This window comes from Lissotriton helveticus, assembly GCF_964261635.1.
Source record: "Lissotriton helveticus chromosome 1_1 unlocalized genomic scaffold, aLisHel1.1 SUPER_1_unloc_31, whole genome shotgun sequence".
In the NCBI taxonomy this organism is placed as follows: Eukaryota; Metazoa; Chordata; class Amphibia; order Caudata; family Salamandridae; genus Lissotriton; species Lissotriton helveticus.
In genome coordinates, this window is record NW_027611672.1 from 2,415,394 (window position 1) to 2,437,145 (window position 21,752).

The window sequence follows — 21,752 nt, forward strand, 5'->3', positions numbered from 1 at the left end:
GGGAGAAGGCATACGAGTTTAGCGAAAGGGTGGGGCACATCCTAGCGGCACGGAGTAGACAAAGGGCAGCAAACTCGGATGTCAAGCAAATCGTTGACCCACAGGGTAATTCATTTACAGAGGCTGGGCAGGTAAGGGAAGTTTTCAGACAGTTTTACGCCGATCTTTACTCCTCTGACAACATAGGAGGTGAGGAAGAGATAGAGAGATATCTGAGGAGTGTCTCTCCCCCTGAAATTGAGACACAGGATAAAGAGGAATTAGAAGCCACATTCCAATTGGAAGAATTTTTCATGGCCCTTGGGAGTCTACCCTCCGGGAAGGCAGCGGGCCCGGACCTAATCCCACTGGAATTCTTTAAAGTATTTCAAACGGTATTAGCAGCTGACATGTTTAATATTATGATACTGGCCCAGAAGGGGGAGTCAATACCTGACTCGTGGGGGGCTGCAGACATCATAGTGATAGCCAAAAAGGGTAAACCTGCAACGGCCCCAGGTTCATATAGACCCATCACTTTAATGAATGCTGATGTAAAGGTGTTTTCTAAAATACTGGCTAAAAGATTGTCAAGGGTTATTGAGAGATTGGTTAGTCCCTTCCAGCATGGGTTTATCCCAGGAAAGGGTACAACGCAACATGTCAGGCAAGTAATCACTATGTTCGATGCAGCAGGTACTTCAGGAGACCCTATGGCAGCACTATTCCTAGATGCTGAAAAAGCATTCGATAGGGTCTCCTGGAGCTATCTATGGGCTATCATGAAATGGAGTGGCATAGGGGATGGGTTTATAAAGGCTATACAAACTCTTTATAAGGATCCAAAAGCTATGATCAGGGTTGACAGAGGGCACTCAGACTGGGTTAAAATTAGTAGGGGGACCCGACAGGGATGACCCTCCTCCCCCTTATTATTTGCGCTATATCTGGATCCTTTTCTCCGACGATTAGAACAGAATCCAAAGATACCGGCAATGCGGATGAAAGGTGGATCGATAAAATCTCTGGCGTATGCAGATGATGTGGCCATTATGACACCCAACCCGGTAGGGGCTATTAGGGAGGTGGAGCTGGAAGCCAGAAAGTTTGGTTGGATATCGGGGTATAGTTTAAACGCCGTAAAAACGCAAATTGTAAAGAATAGGTATGTAGATTGCAATGATGAGAGGGTGGTTGATTCTGCAGTATATTTGGGAATTGCGATCTCTGCGAATCTAGGAAATATAATCAAGAACAACATGGATCCCTTAATGTCTCAGGTAAAAGTAGACTTGGACAGATTAAACAATCTACATTTGTCACTAGTCGGATGTACTAATATAATTAAGATGTTGATACTCCCTAAGTTTCTTTTTCTTTTTAGGTCTATCCCATTAATGTTTGAAACAAATTGGTTTAATGCACTAGAGGCATTGATGAATAGATTTATATGGGCACAAGGGAAGACACGTAGGGCGTATAGGTTTATCTCCCTCCCGAGAGAGAAGGGAGGGTGGGGAGCACCAGATTTTAGACTGTATTACATGGCTGTAGCCTTACAATATATGCAGGGTTTAATTGGAGGGGCAAATCTTGATAGAAGGGTATCTAGCTTCTCTACAGAGGTATATGCAACAATACTTGGGGCAGAAGCGGGAAATTATTTGTTAAATAGCGTTGATCTTGGATATTTTAAAAGGACAACATTTAAAACAATAGCTGCTGCAGTGAATATTTGGAGTGCCTTTTTGAAAAAATATAAATTAGGTAGATACAACAGATATGTTATGTTGTATAAAAACAAATCGTTTCCCCCAGAGGTATTCTCAGATATAGTAATGGCAGACTGGGAGTCAAGGGGGATCACACAGATCGGTGATGTTATTAATTCTGATGGAATGATGCAGTTTAGTGATATGAGATATAAATACGGCTTAAGCAATAGGGCATTTTTTAAATATCTTCAAATTAGGAGTTTTTTAGGTAACAAGCAGGGGGGAGCATCTGGCTTCAGCAGAAATTATATCTTAGAGAAAATAAAGACGTCAGGGGATTGTACAATACGATCCTTTTATGCTATCCTTGTAAAAAGTAAGAATGATGATATGGAAAAACACAGTAATAAGTGGATTGTGAAACTGGGTGGCGACCAGGGTTGGTTTCAGGAATCTCTGGAACTGGGACGAACAATTTTGTGCTCATCCCCTTTGCAATCGCAACACTATAAAACCCTTTTCTCTCTATATTTTACACCAGCAAGGATTGCAAAGTGGGGTGGTACTGCGGGTATTTGTTGTCCTAGATGTAACTCCCTAGAGGCAGATAGTGTCCATATATTCGCCACTTGCCCTCAACTGCATACATTAGTGAGGGATATAGAGATGTTTTTACATAGATCACTAGGAATACAAATTGTGCTCACCCCATCTTGGATACTTTTAGGGGTTGGTGCATATGGGGAGGAAACACCACGGAATTTTTTGTTTGTAGCTATGGCAGTGTACAGGATAACTATAGCCAGGGCATGGCTTGATAAGAATCCCCCGGGAATGCAATCTTGGCTAGCCAATTTATTATCAGTATATAATTTGGAAAAGAATATTTATGCCCGGAAGGGCAAGAGGAAAAAGGCCTTGGGTTTAAAAATATGGGATCCAGTAAACAAGTGGAAAGTAAGAATGAGTAATTACTAAATACGTGGTGTTGTTTTTATTAAAACCGATAAAAGGTTAATATTTTCTTTTGATTATGTATTGTATGTATGTATAATTTGAGTAAGTACTGTATACAGACATGTTGAATTGTATAAGTAAAAGTGTGTATAATTTGGAAAATAAAATGTAATAAAAAAATAAATAAAAAAAATACACAATGCATTTGCAAAAGAAAGTGAAAAGGACGGAGTACAGTTTGTGCGTATTAGGCAAAACCTAAGTTGACATTCTGGCCATTTCAATAAATAAACACTTAGGCGTGACTTCACACCTGGCTTGACACACAAAATCATAATCACTAGCTTTTTGTAATCACTAAGACCGCAACTCAGCACTTAAAAAAAAATATCTTTAAGAAACTGAGTATAGAAGTTAATAAGAATGGTGCCAAAACTGAGGTGCTCGTGGTGGAGGGCGACCCGTCTGTGTGGTCATCGGCGTGGTGGCCGGCATGCCTAGACAACACTCTTGTACCCTGTCAGCAGGCTAAAAATCTTGGGGTAATGTTTGACTCAGACCTTTCATTCACTCCCCAGATTGGTCGTGTGGTTGGGACGTGTGTTGGCGTTCTCAAAAACCTGCGGAAGACTCTGGATTTGCTTCCGGTTGGTGCAAGACGAACGCTGGTGCACGCACTGGTGACTTCACGGCTAGACTATGCCAACCTTCTCTATCTGGGGACCACGGTTAAAGTTCTGAGTCGCCTGCAGGTGTTACAGAATGCCGCAGCACGGCTGGTACTGAGGCTCCCTAAAAGAGCAGCCTCCAAAGCCGCCTTGAAGGCTCTCCACTGGCTTCCTGTCAGGGAGAGGATTGCTTTTAAGGCGCTATGCATATGTCATCGCATTATTGGGGGCAAGGCACCCGCCCCCTTGCTGGGCCTCATCACACCGTACAAACCTAGTTGGGTACTTCGATCCACCGGTGTTGGCTTACTAGCTGTTCCCAAAATTAAGAAAGCGCGAATGGGAGGCAGATCTTTTAGACATCTTGCAGCTAAGAGCTGGAACAGGCTCCCTATGGAACTGCGTCTGGAACCTTCGGAGGCTAAGTTCCGGAGAGCTCTTAAAACCCATTTATTTTGTTCTACACTAGATTAATGGCTTACTGTCCTGTTCACTTGTCTCTCACCACAGCGCGGGGACACGCCGGTGCGCGTAACCAGGCGCTTTAGAAATCTCCATAATAATAATAATAATAATAATAATAATAATAATAATAATAGTTCATCAATAAAAGCATAGGTGCAATATCTTGGCTTTAATATTTGCTAATTGTTAGCGTGTTTCAAGAAAGGTACACAACAGGTTTTGTGTTTACATCCTGGCAGCCACGCCAGCCTCCATCACCGCTGAAGACTCCTTGGCGGTAGGTTGGCGGTCACTTATCCATCAAACAATCTTCCCACACAACTCAACCTTCGGTTATACACAGAACCAGGCGCACTGCAGCCTCGTTCGCATATAATAATATTATGTTATATTGATTTGCATAGTGTATTAATCACTCAAGAGGGTATCCAGGCGCTTGGACAGGTGTGTAGGTGTGAGGCCCCCCAAGGTGCTTATGTTAAGAGCCAGGGTTTCAGCTTCTTGCGGAACTCAAGAGGTGAGGAGGCGGCTCTGATGTGTTGAGGCTTATGGGTGTGGGTGGAGCTAATAAATGAAGTGGGTGGGGCCACTGAGGAAAGGGCGGGGCAGGGGGGGTGGCCTCCTAAAAAAATGTGAGCACCTGCACCTAATATTTTACAAATTAAGCACTGCTCCGGGCAGATCTGAAAGTCTTTCACCAGTGTGCTCTGTAGGACGGACTGCCTACAACCCGAATCCAGTAAGGCTGTCACATTTTTTCCATTGAGTGTAAGACTTACGTAGAAGCCAGAACCCATTTCTTCTGTATATACGATGGTTTTGGGTATACAACTGACATCCATCGGTTCTTCCGTTGACTTTTTTGGCGGACAGGTCCTGGCTAGATACCCACACTCCCCACACTCGTAGCATTTGGGTCCCTGGAACGGAGCGTCATCCCCTCTAGAGGGTTTGCCTTTCAGAGGCTCCTAGGGTGGCCTGACGGTTTTCTTCTCATTTTGCATGCATCCTGTGGCATACCGTGAGGACCTATCAGGTTCAAAAGCTAGTGTCTTTGGTTGGGCCCGAGCAAAGGACATTGCCATCTCCACAGCTTGATCCACAGAGAGATGTGGCTGTTGACATAGCCACCTCTAGGTGGGTGTTGGTAAGGCATCAAGAAACTGCTCCAGATAAATGACCACCAATATGTGTTCCTTGCTGTTCTCTTGGGGTCTTAACCATTTATCCGCAGTCGCCTTTAACTTTAAAAATATTGTCTTTGGGGTATCTCCAGGGTTACCTCGTTCCTTTCTGAATCTTGACCGATATGCTTAGGAATCCATTCCCGAATGGTCCAATATGACAGTCTTAATGTCCTTTTAAGGAGTGTTTCCTGTGAGGTTAGCCACTTGGTACCCAGCCTGGGCCTCCCCTGTCAATAGCGGTGCTAAAAAGAAAGCCCACTTCCCTTCCGGCCATCCACAGCTTGGGCAGCCCTTTCGAAATTCGTAAGGAAGGCATCCGGGTTTTCTCCCGGTTGATATTTCTAGAGGGATATGTTGGGGTGCCCTGCATGTACCCCTTGGTGGCTCTGTTGACTGATGGTTTAGGGTGTTTGACCGTCAGCAACCTTATGTATGCATTGAACCTGCTGGGTGAGCGAAGCCGTGAACATTTCCCTGTCCGCTTGGGCCGTCGTCATCTGTCTCTCAATGGCCCATTCCAATTTTTCTTGACCACAAATTAGTTGTTGTATTAGGCTTTCCATTTTATCGGACTAATGGAATTATGCCCACATTCTACACCAAGTATTTAAAAGAGTCGGTCAAGAAGGAGCTGTCTGCATTGAATAATTTCTTGGTATGCACTTTTTATTAGTATTACAGGAAATCACAATGATTGATTGTCTCTTTTTTATACTTCTTTCCCACAGGGTCTTTCACTTCAGTCCCTTAGGTGAGCCTCGGCCGCCGTCGTCCCTCGGACAGAAGGAAAAGACTCAGGTAAGTGTTTTTGCTTTATGATTTAGACAAGGGAGGATGTGAGGGATAAATAATATCTATGCATTCATGTGAAGGGAGGGGGTAGAGGTTGGAGTAACAAAAAATAAAAAGAGTAGCCAATGATTTCTGCTCTTGCCTTTCTTTTCTGTCTCACTTATTTCCTTTTCCCTGGGTCCCTTTCACCCCTCCACCTCACCTCCCGTCCCTCTCTGACTCAGCCCCTTTCCAAAACCCCTTCAGATGCCATGCAGCTGTAAGTGCCACGTCCCTCCGGGCCCGGAGGGACGGACTATGCGTCCTTCATTGATGTCTGGTCTCCTTCTTCGGCTTTTCCTCCTCCGCCGGGTTCGGGTGTTCTGTTCGCGGACAAGCTGTGACCTCCCCTGGGCTCCGGTTCTCTCTCTCGGAAGGCTGTTAGGTCTTCTCCGTCTGGTTTCTCCACCTCGCGCTCCCTTGCTGCGTGTAGCTAGACCAACTACTGACCAACCTGACGTGCTCTCCGTCCCGCCTTCTTGAATCGTGTATCGTGTGACGTCTGTCCTCATTACCGGCTTAAACGGGCCTCCTGCCGATTCCCCTCTCTCCACTTGTGAATATAGGAGGGGAGAAATATATGAAGAGATGGCATGGCACTCCTTATCCTCTAGCCCATTGTGTACTACAGGGGCTTCCTGACACCCGTCTTGCTCACAGGTTGGACATCCCTCCTCGCAGAGTGATTGGCAAGCAGCTGAGTTGAAGTTTTAGCAGGGAGTGACCTTGCAATGATAGCAAGTGCTCCTCTGCCCCAACCCAGAAATGCTTGTTTATTTATAGCAAAAAGCATTCTTGTTTCCAGGCTGAGACCTTAGTCAGGCCGCCCTTGTTCATGTTCTATTGATAGCTGCTTCGCCTCATGGACGAATAACAAACCGTCCCATCTGCACAATGTATGTTCAGACCTTATGAGTTGGTCAAGGTGTAGTGATAGTGTTCTTACGAAGTGGAATTCGTAAGCAAAGTAGTTTCATGGAAACTAATCCTTCACTTTCACAGATGCAAATGCTTCAAAAGTCATCATGTGAAAGAAAAGCCAACTTTGTCGAACGTGTCCATGTTAAAACTGCAGCGTTTCTTCCTGGGCCTAACTGAGCCATGTGACAAACCGTCACAAGTAAGATTTTGAGAAGGGATAATACAATAGCAGTTTTGAAGCAGTGAATAGATATTAGTTAAGCTGGAGAGATTTAGTAGTGCGGTTCAGCCGCGAAATGTATCCAAAAAGGTGTTTAACATTCATGCCCATGAAGAGGTCAGATGGTGTGGAAGATGGATTGGCTGATTTTAAAATTGAAATGGGTTCTATGCAGGCTAGGTGAAAAAAAAAGAATTAAAGTGAGAGTGTTTAGCAAAGAGATTAAAGAGGGGCAGTAAGTGAAGTAGCAGGGTGTTCCCAAAAGTGGTGATCTTAGAGGAAAGTATGACGTAAGGTCAGTGGTAGAAAGTGTGGAGTGTATGATATCCCTACAAGCTCAGCAAATTTGGGATAGGGTGATTCAACATCAGATCACTTTAACAGCAGTCCAAGTTCCGGGAGTGTCCAACCTTCTAGCGGACTCCCTGAGCAGGTCGGTCTCATCAAACCACGAGCGGGAACTTCATCAGCCGACGCTGGACCGCATCTTTCAGCTTTGCAGACGCCCCAATCTGGATTTATTTGCGACCAACCTGAAGCGCAAATGCCCATTCTATGCAAGTTGGCTTCCCCACCCAGAATCGTGCGGGAATTCATATTCTATGAACTGGTCAAAAATGTATACTTACGCTTTTCCACCGACTCCTTTTGTCCCAAGGGTACTTTGGAAAATGCAAAAGAACCCTGCCGCATTCGTCTCATAGCCCCCAGATGGCCTCGCCAGTTCTGGTTTACAGAGCTCCTCCTCCTGTCGGAGTGCAATCCAATTTGGCTGCGCCCAATTTCGAATCTTCTTACTATGAACCACGGCCTGATCTGCCATCTGGATCCAACTTCTCTGCGATTGGCAGCCTGGTGCCTGAACACTATGAGTTTGCCGATTGGATTATTCTTCCGACTGCAGGGTGGTCATCACTAACTCTAGAGCACCCTCCACTATCAAAACCTACAAACTCAAGTGGAAACGGTTGTCTTTGGTGCGAAGCTTCAAATGTTCACCCTGTTCACTCTATGCCAGAGCAGCTTCTGCCTTTTTTCTTACAATGAGCAAAATCTGGCCTCGCTCACTCTACCCTGAAGTTTTTCAGGCCGCAATCTACAGATTCCGGCAGGATGGCTCCAATTCTCTTTATTCTTCAAGAATTATTCAACAATTTTTCAAAGGCTTATTTCGGATGTTCCCCCCAATTTGACGCCCGCCTTCAGATGCTCCTCCTTGGCATCTGAACATTGTGTTGGCACAACTCATGAAGTCCCCATTTGAGCCCATTCGTAGGGCTGATCTTAAATTCATCTCCCTTTCCCCGACAACAAGGTCTATCTATTCTGGATGCCTTGGAGGCTCTCCTTTCTTCCTTTCCCCCCACGCACCATAAAATCATGGGGCAGACTTCAACTGCCACTTTGAGCCTCTCTCGGGGATTCCCCCAGTTACTTCTAAGGAGGATGAGTTGTGGCACATCCCTGAAAGCTCCACGTATCCAGTAAACCGTCTGACGCCGTTGGCACTTGCCATTAATAATTTGCTCATAGCTTTTTCCCTAAGGCCCAGATATACCAGGCGCACGCACTTATAACCGACTGGGGAAAAGCACGACAATAGATTATATTTTGACCAACGTGGAATTCTGGGCCCAATTAAAATTGTTCGCTGTATTGCCAAGAATCGACAGCGACCACAACTTACTGTCACCTGAGTTACTCAGTCACCTGGGGAACCTGACTACCCAGGATGCACCTGGGACTTCCACCAATCGGCATCTACTCTTATCAGGGGGAGGCAGGCGGGTCAGGTGGGAGAGGGTGGCTCAGGCACCGGATAAGTTGGCAGAAATCTACAACAACGTAGCAGGGGCCTTAGTTGAGGTCAGTGACCTGAGGAATGGGAATTCTGGGCTTTCGTATCTCCCGGCCATCCAGTCCATCCATAATGAGCTCTTCACCTCCTTGGCTGACCTCTTTACAGCTCCCGAGCCCGGTAGGGGGAGACCCTATAAGAGTGAGAATTGGTACAACAAAAAATGTAGGGAGGCAAAAGCAACCCTCATAAAGGAGGTGAAATTGGGAACCCAGTTGTCGATTAGAAATGCACGTCAAATTTATACTAGCATGACCCAAGCCACCAAAGCGGAGTGGGAAGTCGACAGATGGGAGAAAACTAAAGCAGCCCTAGACGCCCACGACTTTAGGGCTTTTTGGAACCTGGTTCGGGGAGGGCCGGCCACGGGGACGCATGCAGTTGTTTCCAACCTGTGTGAAGAGGTTTGGCTTGCACATTTCAAGCCCCTCTATTCCCTCGACCCTGAGCGTCCCCTAGTGGAATCATCGGAAGTAGATAGTCTGTCTGACCCAACCTGCGTTGAGGGAGGTGCCTCAGACAGCTATCCCTGCACGATCTTGAAAGTCAAGGCGGCCATAAGGAGTTTGATTCCGGGTAAGGCACCTGGCCTTGATAGGATCCCTGGGGACCTTTATCGGTCTGAACAAGGGGTGTGGGCACCTTATATCTGTACCTTCTTCAATGCCATCATGCAGGATTTGGTTATCCCCTCGAGCTGGTTGGGAGCTGTAGTCATACCCATCCATAAGAAGGCTTCTCCCCTGGACCCGGCCAACTACCGCCCCATAAGCCTGATTGACGTCCTCCAGAAACTCTTCGCCCGAGTCCTCCTAACCAGGTTGCAGTGTTGGATGGACGACAACCACATCCTAACCTCCCTGCAGGCGGGGTTTCGGGCAGGGGTTTCTACAACCGACCAGCTGTTCAGGCTACAACTTGTGTACTGGAGGACGGTCACTTTGGGAGCGGGTAGCCTGTATTTAATATTTGTGGACCTCCGATCCGCATTTGACCTGGTCCAGAGGGACATGGGAGTGCCGGCCTATCTGTGTGACCTCTTCAAACGGATGCACAAGGGCACGTAAGCTAGGGTGAGGTACGGGAGGGAAGGCGCTCTTTCAACCTCATTTCCGGTGGAACGCGGAGTAAGGCAGGGGTGCGTCCTAGCACCCACGCTATTCTCCCTATTCCTCAACGGTTTGATCGCCTTTCTCTTGGGAGCAAAAAATCTAGACTCACCAATACTAGCGGGACGGAAAATACCGGCACTAATGTTCGCCGATGATACCCTTCTATTGTCGAAATCATCGGGGGCATTCAGCGCACATTGGAGGCCTTTGCCAGGTTCTGCAAGGAGAGGAACCTGGAAATCAATTTCACCAAAACCAAGTACATGGTATTTAATCTGAAACGCCCCAATTGACCTCATCCGCATTTGGATGGCCTGGCTCTGGATCGTGTGTCGATCTTTGAGTACCTGGGGGTCACCTTAACTGATAGGATGGATTGGGGGCCGCAGATTGCTAAAGTCAACCTGAGGCTTGCCCAATCAACGGGTGGCATTTTAAAAGTTTTTAATGAATCTCCTCTTAAACAGGTGGGACCCCCCGTTGAAGTATACAGAGCTCAGGCGAGAGGGGGCGCACTTTATGGTGCGGACTTGTGGGGACACCTAAGTGCGGTGCCCCTCTCCATTACTGAGAACAGTTTTATGAGGCGTATCCTGAGGTTACCCCTCATACCTCTAAAGTTGGACCTGGGTTTGGTTCGTATACAGGACGTCGCCTTGAATCGTCCACTGTTATTCTGGAGACGACTCTGGGCCACCCCTGAATTGGAGAGCTATAGGGAGGACCTACGGGACCTGTTAGCTAGTAGGGGCGCGGGGAAAATATCCTGGCTAAGGCACATTCGGTGCCTCTCCAAGGCGTTAGGTAGGGAGGACTTATGGTCCTCTCCTGAGGTGACCTGTGCCGCTTTACCCAGAAAAAGTCTGCAAAAAAATGGGGAGGCCCCCCTTTTGATACTGCAACTTGATACAGCACTTATGGGACTTGTTATAGCATTTTCGAGATTTTTATTCTTGTACTGTATGGCGATTCTATGATGCTTTTTAACGTTTTTACAACCATGTATAAATAGCACTGTATGTAATATGCCTTTTTATGGTTTCTAACCGAAATAAAAGTGTTTGACTGACAAATTTGTCTCCTGGAAGACATTACTGCTTTTAGCTCTTACTTCGAGTCAGCGAGATACAAGCTTTTACTATCAAACCACCTTTTCTTCAATTCACCAAATACCCTGTGGTGCTCCGCACTAATCCGGCCTTTATTCCTAAAATTCCATCTGATTTACACCTGAATGAGCCTGTCATCTTAAAGACTTTTCTTCCTAATCCACAGTCGCCAGCGGAAAAGACTTAACATTCTCTAGATGAGATGGTTGAAATTATATTTGCAAAGAACGACCAGTATCCAGAAAACTGATCAGCTCTTTATAGTCGAAGTAGGATGCGTAAAGAACCTCCAGTTGCTAAACAGACTATTGCATGTTGGATATCTAGTGCAATTTCCTTTTGCCATCAGCAAGCAGGCAAGACACTTCATGTAACGATTAAAGCGCACTCTACTAGAGCAGTCTCCTCTTCTACTGCTCTAGTGCTCTGCTCTGCTTCATCAGATTTGCAGAGCTGCGACCAAGCACTACTGTCTGGAAGCTGCCAACAATGCTGACACAGCTGTGGGGCAAGCGGTGCTACGTAATCTTTTTAAGTAAGGTGAGCCTCTGTTTTTTACCTCCTCCTGCACACATTGCATATATGTATATATTTCTGCTTTTGCAGATGTGCCCATGTTACTGCTATACTGTAATATACATATATGTATTCTCTCGTACTCTGTTTACGATTTACTTATGGTTTACCATGCACAGTTCTCGAATTACTGCTATCTACTCTGATTCAAGCATGTGACTCTATGCAAGATACCCCAATACTGGAGAAGAACATAAGTTACTTACCTGAAAACTGTGCTTCTCCAGTATTGATATCTTTCATAGATTCACATGCGACCCACCCACCTCCCCTCAGAGGCTCCCCTCTTCTCCTTGGCTCTTATGCTACACTTGTGCTTGAAAATCTGAGAGCCTGAGCCTCTGAGGAGAAGGTTCCAGAAGGTACTGTGGCCTGATTGGCTGGAGTCTGGACCGTATCTAATGACTTGGACAAGTTATTAAAGTGACAAGTTTTTTCCTATTAACTTCTATGTTACAATACTTCCTATTGCTCTTTCAGCTATGCATTCCGCTATGCTATTGCTATATTGCTATTCTATGTACCGTGAGACTCACACTTCGACGACTGGGAATAATTCAAGCATGTGAATCTATCAAAGATACCAATGCTGGAGAACCACATTTTACAGGTAAGTAACTTATGTTCATCTACCTGATCTGGCAATAATACCTGGGTCTAGACCCCAGACTGGTCGCCCTACACTCTCTAGGAAAGCTAAGAATTTGGGAGTCATGGTGGATAACAAACTCACCATGGGGGACCAGTGTGTGTTTTAACTTTATTGTTTAAGTTAATTAAAACCATTACAAAAAATACATTAAAACAATCTCCACAAGTAGAATTAAAAGAGAAAATGTAAAAGCAAGAAATTTTAGTTAAAAAGTAACATTACTAAAATCAATAAACGTGAGTGGCAAATTGTTCATAGCAGCTGGTCACACCCGAAATTTCCTCTTTAGCCGATTGCCTGGCATGGTAGTTTCCGTTCTGCTAGTATCAGAAATTTCACCAGCTTCCCATTTAGCGGTGGAAGACCAGGATCAAAACAAGCAAGGACTGCTTGTCTGCGTGAGCGGATACTTAGTTCGTTAAAGGCTGTTTTTAACAGGGCTGCTCTCTCCTCGTTCAGCCTCGAGCAAGTGCATAGTAAATGTTCTAAGTCTTCGACTCCTATTCCGCACAGCCGGCATCTAGTCCCATAGTTCGTTCTCAGCCACGGTGGTAGATATGGAATGGCAGGTAGGATCCCCAACCTATGTTTTAAAAAGGCTTCTTTTGTTTTCCAGCCATATCCCAGACCAAAATATGCCTGGAGCCCCGGTGTTTTGTATGTCCACAGAGTCATCCAGGCATGACGCCGGTGAGAAAAGGTGGCTTTGTCCTCCACATGAGAATCTCACCATGGGGGACCAAGTGAATCAGGTAACTTCAGCAAAAAAATCAAGTTCTTCCTATCGGCAGACAACCTAAAGACGGTTGTCACTGCACTCCTTATGTCCCGTCTGGACTATTGCAACAGCCTCTATCTTAATGTTCAGAAACAACATATGAACAAGTTGCAACTGGGCCAGAACGCGGCAGCAAGAATGCTGACGGGAACTCGTAGGTTTGCTTCGGTCAAAGGAGAACTTAAGAAACTGCTTTGGCTCCCAGTTCCACTTAGATCACGCTTTAAGGCACTTTGTGTCGTCTTTAAGGCGGTTAATGGGATTGGTCCGGAGTTTCTTAAAACCAAACTTACCTGGTATGTTCCTGCGTTCCTCCGGATCCAAATTAGTCCAAACATCCACCTTTAAGAAAACTAACTGGGGAGGCAGAAGTTTTCTCCACTGTGCCTCCAAAGCATGGAATGAACTTCCGTTCCATCTCAGAAATGCGCCAAACCTTTTTTCTTTTCGCAAGGGTTTGAAAACATGATTCTTCTCCCACTAAACAGCTGATACACCCCAGGTCACCAGTACTCAGCGCCAGGACACCCTAGGGTAGCAGTGCGCTTTACAAGTACAAATAACATAACATAACATAGACACACAGACACACACACACTCTCTCACTCACACACATTCTCACACATACCCACTGTACCTCACATAAGAAACATATATTTAACTTCTAAATGACACCTTCAACTAGGACCATTAGTAAACAGGTTCATGCAGAATTCAAAAGATCTTCTTGTAAGGATATCTGTGCAGTCATCGCCATGACAGGAAAGAAGAAATGCCGCTTGAATGAATAAAATGCTTTAGGATGCTAAGCATTCTTAAATTAAGAAATGAATGAAAGCTAAGCCAGGAATAGAGAGAAACAGAAAAAGAAATAAGAAAGAGGACAAAAAAAGTAAAATCTATCTATATAAATAAAAATGTAACTGTTCGTTTGTTCAAAATCTCAAATCTCCGAAAGTTCTCCACCGATTGCTCTGAAATTTTGACACAATGTTGGATTCTAAAACATGTGTGCTTTTATATACATAATGTTGGATTCTAATATGCACGTGTCGAATATGTGCGTGTTTTTAAGGATTTTAGGATGCTAAGCATTCTTAAATTAAGAAATGAATGAAAGCTAAGCCAGGAATAGAGAGAAACAGAAAAAGAAATAAGAAAGAGGACAAAAAAAGTAAAATCTATCTATATAAATAAAAATGTAAAGTGTTTGTTTGTTCAAAATCTTAAATCTCCAAAAGTTCTTCACTGATTGCTTTAAAATTTTGACACAATGTTGGATTTGAATACGCGCATGTTGTTATATACACAACGTTGGATTCGGAAACGCGCGTGTCGCATACGCACGTGTTTTTAATCGAAAGCCCGAACAGACTATTGATTTGGTTGATGCGCAACAACTACAAGGTACGCATAGAGACAATAGTCTACATGTATTAGGATGGACAGTTGGTGTCAGGATGGCAGACCGTGAAGTGGGTGGAGGAAGGGGGGAGGAGTTGGTTCAGTTTGCAACATAATTTAAAAGAACACGATGCAACCGCGACCTGCGGTTCTATTACATGTTATATATTAAGGATGCGTCCAAAAGCTACCATCTGTACTGATTGTTTCTGTTATATTAACTGATGTGATGTGATTTAAATATGTATCAAATTGATATCGGTAAAAACTGGATAACAAGCAGCAAAAACAAAAAAACATGAGTACTTACTATGATCCATGTACTACAAACTGTGGTTTTCAATACAGTTTGTTTAAAAAAAAAAGCTCAGGGCCAATCTTTAGAATTGTGCGGTTTAGATCTGGACACGGATTGCTTCTCACAGGGACAATTATATGTTGCGTGTTCTAGATTCAGCAAACCAGAGAATCTCTACATCTGCACAGACAATGGAACAACAAAAATATTGTATACCCACAAGCATTGTGAAATTAAACATATTAGAAACATGTGCTTACCCTTTTCTTTCTTTTCCCTTTAACCAGACTGAGCCACAGCAACGCGAGGCCGGGTACAGCTAGTAAAGATAATAAAAACAAGAGAAATAGAAAGTACAAAAGAAAGAAATGAGGCTCCCATATATTATATTCAGTGGTGCAGTGGTGCTTGTAATACGGCGGCCAGGATATCCGTCACGTTTGTGTCTGACTAACCCTGCCAGCGAACTCTAAATCAGGCTCTTGACACTTTGCAATGTTGCTTCTGTTAACTGTGCACCATTACTTCTTCAGAAGTCACGGGCAAGAGACACCTGGCAGCCTGTAACATACTTTTTATAATTACAAGGGTGTGATAACACTGCATAAACCACAAGGGCATATTAAATCGCAGGGTTCAAATAAACCCACACACACACCGTAAGATTAAACTGTACTAAACACACAAGCCTCAAAAAATCTGCAAAAAAGGAAATGCAGAACACCTTGTACTCCCTATATAAGGATGAGCGGGAGACGGTAAAGGTCAGGAAAACAACTGTGCGCAACTACATGGCTATTGAACGGTACAGTTATCCGCTTCATATGTATTTGTCTTTACCAATGAGCCGTTGGAAGACAAGCTTACTGTTCCGTTTAAGAGCTGGTACAGTTTGATTCTCACTTTGCTTCCCACTTGGCCACAGCCTAAATTCGAATTTTAACTTGTGTTCTTGTGATGGGAGGAGTGAGCAAACTATTATGCACTTTATATTTTTCTGCAAATACTATATCAAATATTTTAAACAGTTTTTATGTCCCTATTTTAATAAAAGAAGACCAATTACTTTGGAGGTAGCATATCGATTAATAGTAGAATTAGATGATGTTGAACTTATATTTCGCACTAGCACTTTCTTAAAAAACGCAATAAGGGCGCGGAGATCCATGATGGACCCTTGATACTGCTTAACATAAACTGTGATGTGTTCCTTTTTTAACAATTACATATACTGATATGATGTACAGTTTTGCACAAGTCACTTTCTGAAACCTGTATATTTTATTTTAGTCCTTTGCATTCATTATTGGGATGTATTGTCTTGTGTGTTTTTATGGGTACTGTCGTATCCGAATAAAGTTGAACTGACTGACTGACTGACTGACAAGCCTCAATAACAGGTAGCTAATACAAAGACTGATGGACATAATGAAGCAGAACTAGAGATACATGCATAGCACAGACAAGATAAAGGTCTTGATTATGAGTTTGGTGAGCAGGGTACTCCTTCACAAGCGTGGTGGAGTATCCTGTCCAACAAACGGATGGTCTGCCTGACCTAATGCAAGTCAGCTGGATTGTCATGTGTCCAGCCTTACTTGAGTGGCATCTGTGTAATACATCAAACGGCCCTTCCTCTCTAGATCAGGCTGTCTGACGTATTTTTCTCTTATTCGGGACCACCAGGGAATACCTGGCAGTCGTGATGAGAATTTGTTTTTAAATGAATCCCACTTCCTGGGAGAAAATTAATCAGGGAGAAAGTTCCAACGGTGTGAGGGTGATTAGTTATTGTTTTTTAGAAAGCAACTCCAGCTTTGGAAGCTTGTTTTTTGAAAAACACAAAAGTTGGTGAATGGCCGCCTGAAACATCCCCAAGGGATCCAGAGAATTGTAGATCAACTTCCAATAGATGGTTGAGATTGCTTTTTCAGTCAGGGGATTAGTTAGCAGCTGGTCCTCCAGTGGGGATGCATCAGGCAACTTCCCCCTTCCCAGATGTGACCTTGCAGAGCGTGACCCACCTGCAAATGTCAGAACCGTCTTTAGTCACCTAATATACCTTTGTTGTAGGATTGTGAAGGACACAAGCGCCTGTCCCCTCCACACATCGCCTGGCCGTTCTAAGCAAATCAATCCCCATTTTTTGAAGCCCTGCAATACTCCCGCTGCACTTAAGAGAACACCATCATACAGTGGAGTAATTTCAGTCAGCTTACCTTCTCAGCCTAAACACTTGGTAGCCTCTTTCCACACCCGTACCACTGTTTAGGTATGAGTAGGTAGGGCGCACTCATACTTTCTTCGATACAGCACCGGGGTGGGGTAACCTCTCTTGCCCATGGCCAAACTATCTACCCGGTAAGCAGGATCCTCACGGGCCCACAAAAACCCAGTTGTTGACTGCCACCAGCTGCGTGGCCCAGTAATACTTGCGAATGCTCCGGACCACCAGTCCTCCTTAAACTCCCCTCTGCACCTTATTGAGCTTGATAGCCACCATCCCACAACAGGAGCCGAAGTTCTCAGTCTTCCTTTTGAAAGAAAATGTCTTGTGGGATGTTAAAGGACGGTTTTTGCACGATGTACAGGAGACCCTGGAGGGTCATCACTTTAAATAGGGCCACTCGTCCAAGTAAGGAGAGCGGGAGCGCCCGCAAGTGTAGGGCATCCTAGCGAAGCCGGTCTAATTTCGGGAGTATGTTCCTGCCTGTGGCTCTCTTGTAATAAACACGCCCAAATATTTAAAGCCATGTAGTTCCACCCGAACTGTGCACCTACAGTCCAGCCGCAGGGTCCCTGCCACCAGCAGGAATATTAAGGACTTCTTCCAATTGATCTTATATCCGTAATAATCTCCAAATATGTGAAAAATGTGTAGGATTTGTTCACTCGAAAAGGCTGATTACGTGTCCTACAGCAAAACGTCAGAGTAGAGGGAGATTCTCTCATCCCAGTCCTGATCAACTGGAATACCCCATATGAGAGGTCCTGGCGAACCTACGCACGTGTGAAGAGCATAGGAGACAAGGAACATCCCTGTTGGACGGCAAATACTCGGGTGACTGTGTTATTGACGTGCATGCACTCTAGAGGGGCTGCATTCAAGAGCTTGACAGCAGTGCCACTGGTTCAGCAAAGGAATCCCCTGTTGCGTGTGGTACTCCATTAAGGTGTCAGAGATTTAAGCGCGTTCCCTGGTGTGGCATGAAGCTACTGTCCGCAGGCAGATCGCCGGGGCCTATTCAAAGACCTTAGTCTCAAAATTAAGCAGGGAGATAAGTCGATAAGACCCACACTCAGTTGCTGGTTCGTCCTTTTTGGGATGACCGCCACCTCAGACGTTCTTTGGTCCTCTGGGAGGCACCCTTATTTTCAGGCAGTCTGAAACATACTCTGGAGGTACTCCCTGATTTTATCCATCATGCCTTTATATAATTCTAACGGGAGCCTTGTTGTCAGTGTCCTCAAGGATCCAGTTCCATCCTTTGTCTTGTCTCTAACCATGTAAGCAACTCATTGGCTTTATCACCGACATCATAGAGACAATGCTGGGTAGCCAGCGCATGAGTGCACGCTATTTTCCATTAGTGCTCTTAATGTGTGTTGCTTCAGTTGATGGTGTAATGGGAGAGAAACTGATTCCCCACTTGCCAGGCGTGCCTCCAGGAAAGCATATTCCCTGTCCTGAGCCTCGCACTTCAATTTACGTTCCTTTGGCATTCTCCCAATCAAGGCTTGTGTGTGGCCTCGAATCACTGCCTTGAATTCATCCTATAGCACACAAGCTGATTCAACAGGCCGCCCGTTCTCCTTAAAATAGAAGTCTGCTCCATCTCTCATACGAGCTTTGAACGTCTTGTCTTAAAAATATCACGGATCAACCCTTGGGGGTAGCATGAATTCCACAACCGGACCATCGAGTTGCACCTCCACCAGCGAATGTATGTATGTATGTATGTTTGGATTTATATAGCGCTTATAACCCAGGGGTCTCTAAGCGCTTTGCCTTGGGAACCCGTCCTGGCTTTTCCCTGTGAGATAGCCCCTACAGGGCATCCCCAAGGTGAAAACCAGGCATCCCGCCGCGGGGGGCCGTTGTGGAGATTAAGCAAGCTTAATGCCCAGAGTTGCAGAGTGTGAACCCATGATTAGGTCAGGCACCGAAGCGAGATTTATCGAGTCCGTGGACATTTGAGCTCGAGACCCTGCCGCGTCGGGAATTGAACCCTGGTCCCGGGTCTGACCTCTGCTTCAGGGTCTGCCTGCTCTAACCAGTGAGCCACACTTCTCCACGAATGGTCTGAGATTCCCCCTGCTATGTGCATAGCAGCTCTAAAATCAACTTTATGGACAGTCTGCGTGAAAGGATGGTGCAGGCATGTCAGACTACCATGTGCTGCAGACAGGTGCGTCCGGTTCTGATACCCTCTTCCCCTCTAGGGGCATTTAGGAGTATCATGAATATAGTATAGGGTCAGTTCTGTCACTCCAGTCACCCCAATGCGTGTATGCTCTGTCGTAAGCGTCTTACCCTTTCACAGGATGAGTCAGTCTTGTCTGGGTCTCTTTCCTGTTTCCCGACACTTGAATGGCACGCCATAACACTCGAGAGAGCAGTGACCCACCAGCAGGCTTTTGTGGAGCGCTTTTGTCCTGGATGTAAGGCTGCATACAGTAGGGCACCCACTCTGTCTTTTCTTTGCCTTTGCCTGAAGATCAGCAGTCCCAAGGTAGCAGCCACACCTGGCCTGTCGGGAAGTGCAGCCCCTCTGGAGGCCCGACCGTCAGCAATTGACCCCACACTGTGGCCGGCTGGACCACAGGCGTAAGCTCAGACAGGGTGTTCGACACTGGAGTAGTTGTAGTCCCTCATGGGCCTCTGACACAGAGTAGTCAGACATTCAGCAGCTAAAAGCCCAACGCATGCTCTCCAGGAAGCCAGTAGATTCAGACCCTGTTGTGTTAGGAATTTGGCAAATGCAACCTTGAACAGGCTGTTGGCAGCACACAATCATCCAACTGGGCCTCAACAATCTCGTTGTAGAGTTTTATTTTCTGCCTTGAACTGTTGGGAGAGTCTTGGCGGGGGAGGAGGGGGCCACTCATACTAGCTGGTCCTGCTGGATGGCTTTCCGGCCCGCCCTACAGATAACGAGGATGTGTCGGACCTTGCTTCTTCCAGGACAGCCTTGTCCTCCTGCTGGATAGTCAAACTCCCTTCCCTTTCTTACCAGACAGGCAGGCTTCTAGGCAGACTTCTAGGCTCTTCAGGACAGGTACACAGCTTCTCCATTAAGTAATTCAGCCTGCAGGTGATGTCCCTTCAACTTAGATAGACTGTCAGCATGACACCATCCTTGGTGGCACAGCAGGCACCTAAGTACTTTGTAGAGCACTTTATTCCTTGGTAACAGAGGACTTTGAACTAGGGTATAAAAAAGGGATAGATGGTCCCACTTGTATACACAACTGGCAGGCAGGAGATGCAGTTTACTCTGTTGCACTCTCACATTGCTTTTATGCTATGCACACCAACACCCTAAACACGCACTTGATGTTAGTGCAAAGTCTGTGCACAGGCATAGAAATGGAGCATTACATAGGTGTGTCAGCAGGACACCACTTCACTGACCATGATGCAAAGATCACATCAGGCTATTGATCCTTACAGCAGGGTGCATTGCCACCACCGGTCTAGCTGTTAAACCCATGACAGTACTCTGCCTTAAATAAGGGTACACTTGGTGTGACCCTCCAGGTCACAGGACCGGTCCAAGACCTCTCATAGTCCCTTGTTAGAAGTTGCATAGTACTGGGGTGGCAGAAAAATCTCGTGTAATTGTTTTTTTTTTAACTTTGTGATATATTTACCCCAGTAACGTGCAGTCACAAGTTTGATGCCATGGACAGGGGAGTTGCCACGAGGAACAGATTCTTCTGCTTGCTTGTCAATCCACCTGCCATTCACTATTTCATAGTGTGTTTCTGCTTTTATTTACCACTAGTTTTAAGCAGGTGGTAGATAAATGCATGTGGTTGGTTGAGGGGGGGCGATGGGTGAAGCAGGGGAGGGAAGGGTAAAGAAATGTCTAACAAAGGGAAGAATTTTGTGTTTCCCCCAGTTAGTAAAAAAACAGCATAAGTCTTGGCTGCTTCTGCTGCACCCAGAGTCTTGTGCGTCTTTTCAGTCTAATTTTCCTGTCTGGAAAAAAATGGTGTCCTGTTTTTCTGCACCCGGTACATCCAGGTGCAGAAAAACCTAACAACTGATAATCAGGTGAAATAAAATGAGCACATGAAAGTACGCCTTAACTTAATTGCCCTTGATTCATACTCTGGACCATAGTTGAGGGATAGGTCTAGGCATAGTCCTCGAAGCACACAATAGATTTGCTTGAGGCAGAAGCCAAAACTCAAAAGTCAGGATACCAGATACAAGTAGGTGGTAACTCAGGCAGGGGAAAACGCCTGCTGTCCATGGAGGGGAAATTCCCGTCCCAGAAATCTACATTAAAAATTAATTAATAGTATCCTTTTTTAAATATCTGTTTGGTGCTAGTGAATATGACTTTAATTTCTGCATTTGGGATTCTATGTTAAAACTCCATAGGGTGCATGTATCCATTGTGAGCTTAATAAAATGTCGAAAATTCTATAAATCCTCACTCCTACATCCAAGTACTCTCAGGGTACAATTCTACACTCTGCTCTGTCTGAAAAACAGCTCAACATTTTCAAAATTCTGCAACTCTGCATTGATTTGGCTTGTAAATTATATTTTTGGAAATTTTCATGTATTAACTATTTATTTTTAATACTATAGGTGATTGAAATTACTGACGAAGAAAGCAAGATTTAGCACCAGAAGTCAGTGCCATAAGAAGGATTATTTTGAAAAACTGAAGGACATCCAGCATTCTACGTTTAAACAATTTCCAAAATCTTGGTGTGGCGAGGAAGTGGGAGCTGAGGAAAGTACTATACTGTAAGTGAAGTCTCTAATTTAGCATTTCATTAAC

At 45.1% G+C, this 21,752-nt stretch overlaps 1 protein-coding gene across 6 annotated transcripts in view; it reads left to right on the forward strand.

Moving 5' to 3' along the window:
• LOC144805876 (uncharacterized) overlaps positions 1 to 21,752 on the forward strand; it is a 68,736-nt gene that overhangs the window by 33,807 nt on the left and 13,177 nt on the right. For all 6 annotated transcript variants that reach the window (XM_078672357.1, XM_078672362.1, XM_078672356.1 and 3 more), the window contains 2 exons: positions 5,700 to 5,769; positions 21,557 to 21,718. The gene's annotated coding sequence lies outside the window, so the exon portion shown is untranslated. The remainder of the gene's footprint in view (positions 1 to 5,699; positions 5,770 to 21,556; positions 21,719 to 21,752) is intronic.